Source organism: Sinohyriopsis cumingii, chromosome 14, assembly GCF_028554795.1.
Source record: "Sinohyriopsis cumingii isolate HCF-2022 chromosome 14, ASM2855479v2, whole genome shotgun sequence".
Lineage (NCBI taxonomy): Eukaryota > Metazoa > Mollusca > Bivalvia > Unionida > Unionidae > Sinohyriopsis > Sinohyriopsis cumingii.
Window position 1 is genome coordinate 110,617,926 of NC_142974.1, and position 12,828 is coordinate 110,630,753.

Consider the following 12,828-nt stretch of genomic DNA (forward strand, 5'->3'; position numbering starts at 1 on the left):
GCACTCGTGTACAATCCTTTCTTTAAATATCATTGATTACCCCAAATTACTTCAAATACACTGGAACGTCAATAAGGAATGTAATGAACGATAGCTACCGGAAAATAAGTTATATACTTTGATCAATAGTTGCAAGCCGGTAAAATATTTATACTGATTGATATCACTATATGAATACTCCAATTAAGAAAACAACTCATATCAGCTGTCTGTCAAATTATAAATATTAAAAATAAAGGTTGAGTTATAGATAGAGATCTACTGTATATAGCATTCAATGCAAGACGCTGGATAACGCCAAAAGAAGGAATCGTTATTAACATTGATCCTCCTAAACTCCTTCAGATATGAAGCTGTGTACATGTCAACGAGATGAACAGGAACGAGACATTATTTCTGGACAGAAATAATAAACAAGTATAACCTTAAAGAAACAGGTTTAAGTACTAAAGTGGCGTGTTGTAGTTCACAAATAATGCCCATCTGATTTATTGAAGAAACTTAGATCTGATTTATTAAATATACTAATTAAAGCAACTTAAACTTGTCCTGCAACACAGTTCTGCTTCATCAGTATATAGAATAAACAACTTTAATGGTACTTTCAAGTGCATTGCATCAACTAAGGTGGCGTGGGTTCATGTCGATCTGGGCTTTACAAAGATGTTTATCCAAAACGGACAACGAGCAAATCAAACCTACGTTTCCAACTAGCCTAGCTGTTTTCTACTCTAATTAAATCTTTGTCAAAGAACAAATTGCAAAACACAGACAAATAATACACAGGAAAGACAACCTTGAGTATAGGGCTTTACATGATTATTGACATACAAATGTGACGCCGGACTGGTGTTGTATTTAGCGATGACACTGAAAGCAGTTTTATGACTTTCGTGCTTATTTATGACGTAATTGAACGAAGAATGAGTCTGACACCATAGAGTCCAACAATGGACTTAGTAGAATGTTGAGCACCGACTTTAACAATTAATATAAAGAAATGAGAGTGTTCCTAAATGGAACTAATCAGAAGATGTAACTTCAACGGGGAATGAAACAATAATCAATGTATGGAACATGTAAACAGATATGAACAATGTATGTTTGTATCACCAAATATCTCAAAATATATGATTTATACACAATTATGACATTGTACGATTCTGTCACCACGGGTGATAAACTTATTGAGTTTAGACTAGCATATGATTAATGCATGTTTCATCCACATGAAGGATTTTAGTATTATTAATTTTCGTTTATGCAGCGATATTGAATTATTCGTTAAGCATTTATAGTGTTAAGTGACCAAAAGCGCAAGCTTTCAAATCGTCTATTTCGTCTTTCAAATATGACACGGAATTCTTGGAGTAGAATGATTTTCATATTCCCTGTCAATAATATAGATATTTCGTTTGGCAACTTTAATTCATCTTACACTATGCTTGCAATGTTACCCGACCAGTTTTAAAGAAAATCGAAATGCAGTCAGGATTTCTATAATTGACTGGTTTGCTATATTCTTGAGTTAATTTCGGAAGCAAAAATGATCATCATGGCAAAGTCTCTTACTTTCACAATCTCGCCCAGTCTAACATTGTGCATGCTGTTTCTATAGGTATTCTTGAAGATTGGGCATTGACTGAGTATGCTCAGCACCTCTTCATCGTACATATGTAATATGCCATGCACATTTAGAGAAATGATGAACACAAATCTATTGTCGAGATATCATCCGTTCTAATCGAATATATGACTAACCATTTACTGCAAAGTGCATTTTTGATGTCTCTAATGACGTTTTTGTGCTGGTCTTAAAAATGGTTCAAAAGCAAAGAAAACCAAAAAAAAAAAAAAAAAAAAAGAACAACAAAAAACAAAGAGACAAATTCCATAAATAACAAAGCATTCAAAACACATATTACCTTTATTTCTATACGTATGCAGTTTGGCTTCTTCTGATCCTAATCAACTAAGTATATCTACGGCTGGTATTTAGCTCATTCGAGGCAGTCAGTATGTATTTACGTTTATTTGCTATTCAAATATGATATGCAAAATGTCACAAAAGCGCCCATTGATATTATACACTTCACCTCTGTTAATTATATTCATAGTTCGTGTTCTGTGCTGACATTCTCTGTATTCAACTTCCTCACTGTTCTTGGTATGTCTTCATTGATCTGCTCGTTATGTGTAGCTGAATTTTTATGAAACAAATATTCCACGCTTGCAAGTGAACAACTTTACTACCTCATCAGTATTGTTTAAGGCAATTGACAAATTCATACACTTTTTCTCTTGTATTGTTCTTATCGCATAATGATATCAGATTTATTATTACAGCAAGAAAGTTTGAAACAATTTAAAAATTTTATTTTAGTATTAATTCTTTTCAAATATGTTGTATTCATAGGTTGTGTCTGTTCTTTTGTTCTGAATAGGTAAGTCAGGCTCTAAGAACAGTCATGTATATATATATATATATATATATATATATATATATATAGAGAGAGAGAGAGAGAGAGAGAGAGAGAGAGAGAGAGAGAGAGAGTGAGAGAGAGAGAGAGAGAAAGAGAGAGAGAGAGAGAGAGATGTGTGTTTGTTTACTAATTGTTATCGTGTGAAAACAAATTTCGATATGAACACATATTTTGTTGTTGTTAATGCTAGACAATTTCAATGTACATTTGACTACTTATAGTTTAAGTTAGAATAGTTTAGTGTATACTTCTTAGTTTAAGTTAAACTATATAATTGCAATGTAAACTTCACTACCAGTTATCGGAAATTAAAAGGAATCAAAATAATTTAAAGCCTATTTCAAACAGGTTTAATTAGGAAACAATATATTACAACTACAATTTGAAAATCGAAACAAACACCAATACATTTCTACAAATTTGTAATGGAAATGCCTAGGAGTGAGTTATTGGACATAATAATTATTTTAGTTCCTCAGCAGTCCATGGAACATACAGAATCGCAATCACCATGGACGGATGGTGCGTGGGCGTAGGGGGACGTGTCTGGATCGATGTGTGAACTTGCTACAACATACCAACATCGTTACATCTGTCGACTGTTTTACGGCACACATTCGCCAGGCTTTTTTTGTACATGCTTTTGAAGGGTACAACGTGTTTAACTTCCGAGGTGGATGGCTGGAAGGAACAGAGGGGAGGGGATTTTAGATATTTATTTTTAACCATTATTGTTATTGACTGCATAATGGAAACTTCGTTAACATACATACAGACATACATACATACATACATACATACATACATACATACATTTGAGCAAGAGTACTGTACCTTGAGAAATAATGTAAGCTTGTTCAGTTGTAAAGAAGGATGTCGGTTGGTATTATTAAACTCAAGAAGTTCCTTTCCTGTATAAAACATAACAATGAAATCATTTTATCGTATGTCACTGCAAACAAATACAGGCATAGTGACTAATACAAAAATATTTGTTTATGTTGTTTACGTCACAGTACACGTATACCGTGATAAAATAAACGCTTTAAAACCATGGTATAATTTTATACTGTCTTGTACATCAGAGTATAAATAAAAGTGAGGAGTAATCATTTGAAAATATTGGTATAATTCCTCACTTCTTCATTTGAAAAATTACAAGAAATATCATCAAATGGGCAGTAAGATGTCTAAGTTATTTATAAAATGTAAAATACAAAAGTCAGCAAGAAATGATGGAACACGTTATTTCACAAACAGCAATCTTTACGGTACAGATAACTGCAATAAAAAGAAAAACATTCATTGCAAAATGATGCAGAAAGACACTATGTTTACCAAGGGTCCAATAAGACAGTCATATGTGGAACTATATACATCAACGGGTAGAGGTAGATCAGTGCTTGGCGTGTAGGTCTTGCGACAAGAAGGGCGCATGTTCGAATCCTGCTCCGACCAGGTGCATCTTTGGGCAAGTTAGTTTGATTAGACTGCTTCGAAATGCTAAAACCTTTCATGTGCTGACATCTGTTAAACACAATCTGCATCCACCAGAATACGTTGACTGGTAAGATAAATGGTCTTCTAATGCAGCTTGCATCAAAATAAGTTTGTGCTTTTTCATTATTCGTCGTATCAGCGTTATTAAAAGCACATAGTCATAGAATGTGAAACAAGAATACATGACTGTACAATGCACATCATGTGTTGGTTTATCATGTTATCGTCATTCAGTTGGCTGTTTATTGTTAAATGGATCATCGATTACAATTAGAATGTGCTGGTCACGTGTGCCGATGGATATTGTTTTAGACTCTTTGAAAACACAATTTTTCTTTTACAATGCCAAAACAGCCACACCAACACTTGTAATATATATTATTTAATCTTGTTAAAGTAGTGTCGTAATCGTTTATATTATGACTATGAGTATTCAATATTGGGACTAGACGTTATCATTGATCGCCATTCTGTGTTGATGTCAAAGAATTACAGAAATTTACGCAATGTTGCAAAAGCTAAGGCCTCTATATCTGTCTGCTTGTCTGTCTGTCTGTCTTGTACTAGCACAAACTTAAAACGCATGAATATTTATACAGAATTCATTTTGTGCTAATACAAGACAGACAGACAAAAAAGGAGACCGATATAGGCCATAGCTTTTGCAACATTACCTTAGTTTCAGCAATTCTTGTATATGTATGTATGTATGTATGTATGTATGTATGTATGTATGTATGTTCCATGGCACAATGTGGCTGTACTATACTGTTTGCTCCATGGCGCAATGTGGCTGTAATAGACAGTTTCCTCCATGGAGCAATGCAGCCGTATTAGACTGTTTTCCATTTATAAAAGAAAATGTTTCGGGTTATTTCTTAGATAGTGTGTATTAAGCTGATCGATAATTTAGTTTCTAGGCCTTTTTGGGCCTGGGACTTGATTTAAAACCAGAATATGTTTATATTTTATCTCAGGTTAATTTTGCATTCTAATATAATGGATATAATAATTTTAAATTTCTATAAATCCGACGAAGAATAGTATTTTCATGTTACTTAGAGGCAGGCTTTTATTTAGGAAAACATAATCTCTCTCCTCCGTGCCCTGAAAGCAAATGGTCGGTTTGTAGTTCTATTGTGACTTTGACATGAATGAATTCATTTAGGTCACGTCTTATTGAAATTGTTCTTGACTTGTCAGTTACACATATAAACCTCTTTCATACTTTTCGGATATGATAAATATTACGTGTATAGGGGTGGGTGGAGTGTGTCTGTGATCTGGATTGTTAACGTAACTTTAACAATTTTTCAATCATATCGCTACGATGTTTGCAGTGTGAATGTTTCTAGTGATGTCTACAACTGGGGCATCATGCCGCAGACAGGTAACATTATCCTGACACCAGGCCAACCAGTCCTAACACTAACCTCTTAATTCTGATCGGCAAGCTTGGCAGCTGCTAGCACCATTGGATCTCTTTGGTATGACTCGGCCGGGGATCGAAACCAGAACCTCCCGCGTCCGAATCAGACGGTCTAACCACTAGACCACCAGAGCGGTCGGTGTGGAGGTTAAACTGGTATAATCTCGTATATTACATATAAGTAGTTACAAGTATTCACACAATCGTCACGTGGTAGATCGGATACATGCCATTGTATTTTCAACAAATTTGTTAATATGCATCTTAAATGTTTCTTTTGATTTCATGAGGCTGCTATTATCAAATTTCAAATATTTCAAATATAGTTTTTAAACCTTTCACAGATTACAGATTAAACGTTTGTATTGTGTGCACAACGTAGAGTGATTAATTTTGACAATCCAATATAGTGTTCTTTCACAGTCCAATTCTACAGTGTTCTACATCTGAGAATCCACCTCTTTTATTCATGGATGGATATATGTATTCAGTAGCGTGCAGGTAAATATACACATAAATACGAACAAGTGTATGTATGATAATATATATATATATATATATATATATATATATATATATATATATATATATATATATATATATATATATATATATATATATATATATATATATATATATATATATATATATATATATATATATATATATATATATATATATATATATATATATATATATATATATATATATATATATAATTTGAGAGGGAGAGAATCAAATATGCATGCAGGTATACTTTTTTGTGGTCTGTTTAAAAGCAAACTTACCAACACTTGTCTTCTGGCATGCAGTCAAAGGACCTATGCACTAATAATAGTGTGTATTTTTAGTATGTCGAAATAAGCACTATTCGCAGAATAATTATCAAATAGGTAAATAGCTAGAATTTTTTTTTCAAAGAGAAAAAGGAGAGAAATAAAAAGACAGTGCTAGAAATGATATGAAGAGAAAATTTCGGATTTCTGCTTAAAGATTTTAAAGGTTATACGTCATGAAAGATTTTATTCTTTTTGGTGAGCGTACAATCATGTATTTATGAGTGCATATCAAGGGTAGTATGCAAGTGCATATGCGTTTCCATATATACATCTGTGCACTTCGGTACGTAATTATTCATTCATTTGTGGACAGATGGATGGATAAGATAGGGTAGGGTCTAGTAGGACGGGATACCCCTTAATTAGTCCTTTTCAACAACTGCAACATACATACATGCATATACCCATAGATACACGCCTGCATGGATCCTTTCCCCGTTAAAAGTCGAAACAAATTAAAATGTCTCATAAAGTTATATAGACATTTCACCTCTGCCACATAATCAATGGGAGTTGGCATAACTTGAATTACTATGCAGAAAAAAAAAACTGTTGCGTTGAGTTATGTTGACCTCGCACGTAGGATCCCCAGCATGAATAACGTTTCTGCATCCTTCCATCGTTAATGCACATATGAGGTTTGCGCCCATCGTTTAGACACATATGAGGTTTGCATCCGTTGTTAAGATACACATTATGCTTGCATGGATATTGTTAAGACATATACTATGCTTGTATGCATCGTTAAGACACATATTAGGCTTGCATCTATTGTTAAGACACATGAGGCTTGCAGCCATCGTTAAGACACATAAGAATCTTGTATCCATCGTTAAGACACACATGAGGCATGATGAATGACATCGTTAAAACCTACATGAGGCTTATATCCATCGTTAAGACAGACATGAGGCATTCATCCTTCGTTATGACCTGCATGAGGCTTGCATCCATCGTTAAGGCACACATGAGTCTTGAGAAAATAATTACCATAGCAAACTGTCATCTTGTGACAACTATATATTCTACTGATGTAAAGGAGGACATAGCCATTGGTATATCGAACTGCACGAATACAGAAGATGAGTGAAACAAAGAAAAGGATAGACTATCCGAGTTTGTGTCTGAGGATTATGATTAGTATCCCAGACGTTCAGTTAGGTTCATAAAACGGAAATTATCTCAAAATTCCCCCTATCAGAATCGTCTCTGGCAGGTCTTCTGCCATTCAGAAAAGAACATTTTTGTTTTACTGTATGGTGGTATTTATAAGCATTCATAAATAGTTTGCAACGTTCCAAATGTTGAGATAATATAAAACAGTTGATTGTATGACACTTTGTCCCTGAGAACAACATGATCTTTAGGATAGACACGATAGATAAAACGCTAAAAGTTACTTAATGCACAGTTCATGGTCCTACGATCTCATATAGATTATAGATCCGGTCGAAAACAAAATTTGGTGAAATGTGCATCACAAAGGTTGACATTGTTGACATTGGATTTTCAATAAATTTGTTAATATGCCACTTCACAAAAATTAACTTTCATTTTATGAGGCTATTATTATGAATTTTAACTACAAAGCTTAATACTCAAACCTAAATACTAAATATTCCATGGATAACTTTCTTATTCCGTCGCCCCTCTTCAAACTTTTATGAATGGATCGTATGATACATATAACGGTACATATACACATAACTCGCAAGTATGCATAAACAACACATATGTGAATTATTGTGCGCATGAATGGCTGTAGGGATTGATGGAAAGTGTAAATACCTTAGATGAATTCAAACAACTGTTGATATTTAGGACAAAAATGAAAATGAATCCACATAGCTAATCCCACACACTGATTTACTGGCAAGTGACTAAAGTTTATTTTTTTCATTCGGAATGTTTGATAATTCAGCTGTGAAATATCGTCCACTTCAGAAGGGACATCGGATAAAGAAGGGTCAGTGTCTCCATGTATGACTTCTGTAAACATCTGTTTCGTACGAAATGGCCGAATTCGGAAAATTTTCGTTATATTCAAATACCAAAACGATTTATGGAAACTATATATGATACTGTATATTTTCGTGTAATGGCAAATGGAAGGTGAAATCATTCCTAATTATTGGTGTTCTTCACGGCATAAACACATTTAAATTATACATTTTGTAGTTCTCTTCCCTACTCGTCCTCCCCACCCAGAGGACAAGTTTACGTGCATATCTGAAATCTTATCTTAATCAGTAAAATTATATATGGTTCAAGGATGCGTATGTCAACTGTTTGTATGGTATGGAACTGGCGTAAATTACACGGGTTTAGAATAGACCCGGAGTTCAAAGTAAGTGATTTCAAGTCTAGCATGTGTATGTACAGTAACAGAGAGGCGATAGCAGTTATTTGAAGTCCAGTATGTGCATGTAGTAATAAGGAGTAGATCTCTTCAAGTCCAATGTGGGCATGTACATTAATAGGGAGGAGATCTCTGTTATTTCAAGTAGAGTATGTGTATGTACAGTACTATGGAGAAGATCTAAGTTATTTCAAGTCCAGTGTGTGAATGTACAGTAATGGGGAGGGAATCTCATTTCAAGTCCAATGTGGGCATGTACAGTAATAGGGAGGAGATCTGTTATTTAAAGTCTAGTATGTGTATGTACAGTAATAGGGAGAATATCTCAGTTATTTCAAGCCCAGAATGTGGATGTACAATAATAGGGAGGAGATATCAAAGGATGTACAAACGCTGCAGATTCACCATCAAATATTAGTCTTTGATAAAAATGTAATGATGAATTTAAATGTTTTCTTCTAAACATTCGATCAGCTGAATTTGACTAAATTTCATCTGAAGCTTATACAAAAACCTCGTTTCACCGTGACATACATCCTTCATTGCTAAAATGTATTTACAGGTTTTAATCTCGAAATCCGTTCAACATATTTCACAGAACGGATCTTGACATTGATAGCTTTAAAAATCATACATTGGATCAGCTATCAACTATGGCCTCTGTTATTGCAAAAAAAAAAAGAATTATTATCTTATCCAATACTGCTAAACATAATTTGATCATATTGGACAGAAAACATCATGGTATGAAGAGAGATGGGATTTGTAAAGTTGGTTCTTTTCTGCCACCAACTGTGGCCAAAGTTAGTACAAAAATCGGAGGAAACATCAATAACCTTTCCCCCAAAACTACCGAATAGAATCTGACTAAACTGACACAAATCATCATGGCATGGAGACTTTGCAAGTCTGTATAAATAAAGCCGATCTTGCCATGAACTATGGCTACTGTTACTTGAAAGTAAAAACCTTTAAACGTCTTCTTAAACACTGTTCCATAGATTTAAACAAATTGACAGAAAGCATGCTGGCACGAAGACCCTTGAATTATATACAAATAATCCTGAATTGCTAAAACGCATGCTTCTCAAGACATTACCTTGATAGAATGCATCTTGGCATGGAGAACTTTCAAAGTTTCAAATTTGTACAAAATTTAAAATCAAAATGTCCCTGAAAATCAACACCTACTCACCTACAAGGAAATCAGTAGCAACCAAAACGCGTTGGATAAAACAAAATGTAATCAATAAGCTCCATAAAGAAAGGTGTATGTTGTTGTCTGTGCCTAAGTTTGCCTTATTTAATTTGTTATATGTGCATAATTCACGGCGCATGGTTTATTTACTAAATTGTAAATGCCTGATAATATTTTATTGGAATACTTCTACAACTATACTTTGAATATTTGTACAATATATTTGTAAGAATTGTTAAATCAGCCAGACTCAGAAGGAATCAAGGAGACACGGTACTAATTCAACTCCAATAGTAAACATATGGAAATACCATCATATTAAAAATTCAATAATTTAAAATATCTGGGTGCTGATGATGAGACATATAATACTCCATGCACATCTAACCTTGGCGCAAGCTTATGTGTGGAGAACACCATATGACCCTCGGCATTTTGTTTACATATATGTGCATGTAACACGTGTCATTGATTCTGCACCAAACGAATCAGGTGCTACTTTCATTATTGAGTACTCCCGAGTCAAGCCTGTAAAAATGCTAAAATTGCATCAGTAGAAATTTGTCTATATTTGTATTACATTACATATAGGATAAGCTCTCAAAAGTTGTTTTTCCTAAAATTTAATTTTCATTATTAACCAATTATGGACCACCAAATTACTATATTATTTCTTCACCCATTTCTAGACTGGTTCACAGTTCTTCCGTAGAGTTAGTACCGTGTGTCCTCAAAATTATATATATATTGTTAATGTCATCAGATAATTAAATTATTGTAAGTAAAACTCAAAGGCTGATTCAATTCAATTCGTACCTAAATATTGAACTCGTGGCCGGACTATTTCCAAATATCTCACACACAACAGTACAGAAGCGCACATATATGTACACATGCAAACACTATCTATGTGTATTTTTAATTACTAACATCATTCAGTTGATTTGCAATGGCTTAGTCTGAATCTAGATGAATTATAGCATTTCACTCGTATGGATTATATTTTGTGATTGAAATTCAACTCATGCTTTGTATTTCAATTTGATCTGTAAGTCTTAGCCATATATAGTTGCCTATATATTGATGTGTTGCGTCAAACACAGCTGTGTCTATCTATTTGTATCTTGGTGCACAAACGATCGTAAAGCACAGATCTCCAGTCAGATTTATTTTCGTTTGAAGTTTCATGTTTTTCTTTCCTTTTGGCAATTATATTTCTTAGTTTACGTTGATAAGTTAAATGACGAGACAATGACATCCACTCTGCATTCAACACCAAGGAATTGATGCGTCGTTGAGTTTCAGGAATCAATCTAAAGATGTGTGATGCAATTTTATAAATTCAGAATGCAATGGTCTTCTAAGGTTAGAGTAAAAGAGCAGAACACTTTTTATTGAACCCAGTCAATTGCCAAGACCTTTGCATTCTCTCTTGCTGAATGTATGAATAAAGAATAGAAACGGCAACCATATGGAATGGGTCACATTGCTATGATGTGTGCAGTGTGACAGTTGATAATGATGCCTAGGGCATCATACCGCAGACATGCAGCATTATATCCGACCCAGTCACATTATCCTTACACCAGGCCGACCATTCATATCACTAAGCTCTTAATGCTGAGTACCAGGCGAGGCAGCGGCTAGAATCATTTTTATGTCTTTGATATGTCTCCCAATCTCCAGCATCCGACGCAGATGCTCTAACTACTACGACACCAAAGAGGTCGCATATGGAATATGATCTTTCATGGATTGATGAGCAGAAAATGGTAGAAAATCCAGCAAATAGTAGTGCTGGGTAAATAAATGAATGTGAACTTGGATCACTCAAGCATAAATGAACAGAACATGGTAGAAAATCCAACTAATAGGAGTGCAGTATAGATATTTGCATGAGACATATGGGTAAAAGCCAAGAAAATGGTAGAAAATCCAAGAGATTGTAGTGCTGTGTAAACATATGTAATGGACTCTCTCATGGACAAATTTACCATAAATGATTGAAATAGTATGGGATGGGCTCTCCATTAAATAAATGACCAGAAAATGGCAGGAAATTCAACACATTGTAGAAGTGTATAGCAACTTCTTTACCAAATTTTTTTATTTTATTTCCATTTTATATCATTTTAAAAAGAATGACTATGTAGACCAGCTATCACCTGCCTAGGAGGTAAATGCCCAATACAAACTTTGGGAAGCAAGTTCATTTATATAGCGAAAGTCTGGAAAGTAAATAATATATGGAATACTTGGTTGCCACAGTGGACCAAACAAAACACTAGTTTCTGTTATTGCTAGTTTCATGCTAAAGATAAAAAAATGGAACTGTGTGGTCAGAATAAGATCTTTTAAACTCAATTATTTCACTCCATTGACCAAAAGTGAACTATGTATGCATGACTTAATTTTATTTTGCTTGAGATAAAAGTTCCTCAGTATTATTCATCAAACCAGTGTTTAACAATGGTTATGTGAACACTCTTAGTATAATTACTTAAGTAATTAGTATTTATCTGACTTGCTGTAAAATTGCACTGACCAAGATTAGCCAAATTCAATACAATATTGACTATTTAAATCCAGATATAAATGTAATCTAATGTGTGAGTAATAATGTTTGATATATTAAATACAACATAATAAAAAAATAACTGTGCATGCCATAGAGTAATGTGACGTGATTTGGATTTTTAACGTAGCTTTAACGATTTTTCAGTCATATCGCTACGATGTCTGCAATGTGGCAGTTTATAGTGATGTCAAGCACTGGGACATCATGCCGCAGACATGTATAATGATGTCTCACCCAGTCATATTATCCATTCTGACCAGTCCTAACACTAACCTCTTAATGCTGAGCGCCAAGCGAGGCAGCTATTATTACCATCTTTGGCATAGAATAATGCATATACCTGTGATAACATGCCATATAATAGTGAATATACCTGTGATAACATAAAAACAACTTCAGTTATTTCATTATAGCAATACTAGTTTATAGTGTGAGTGACATT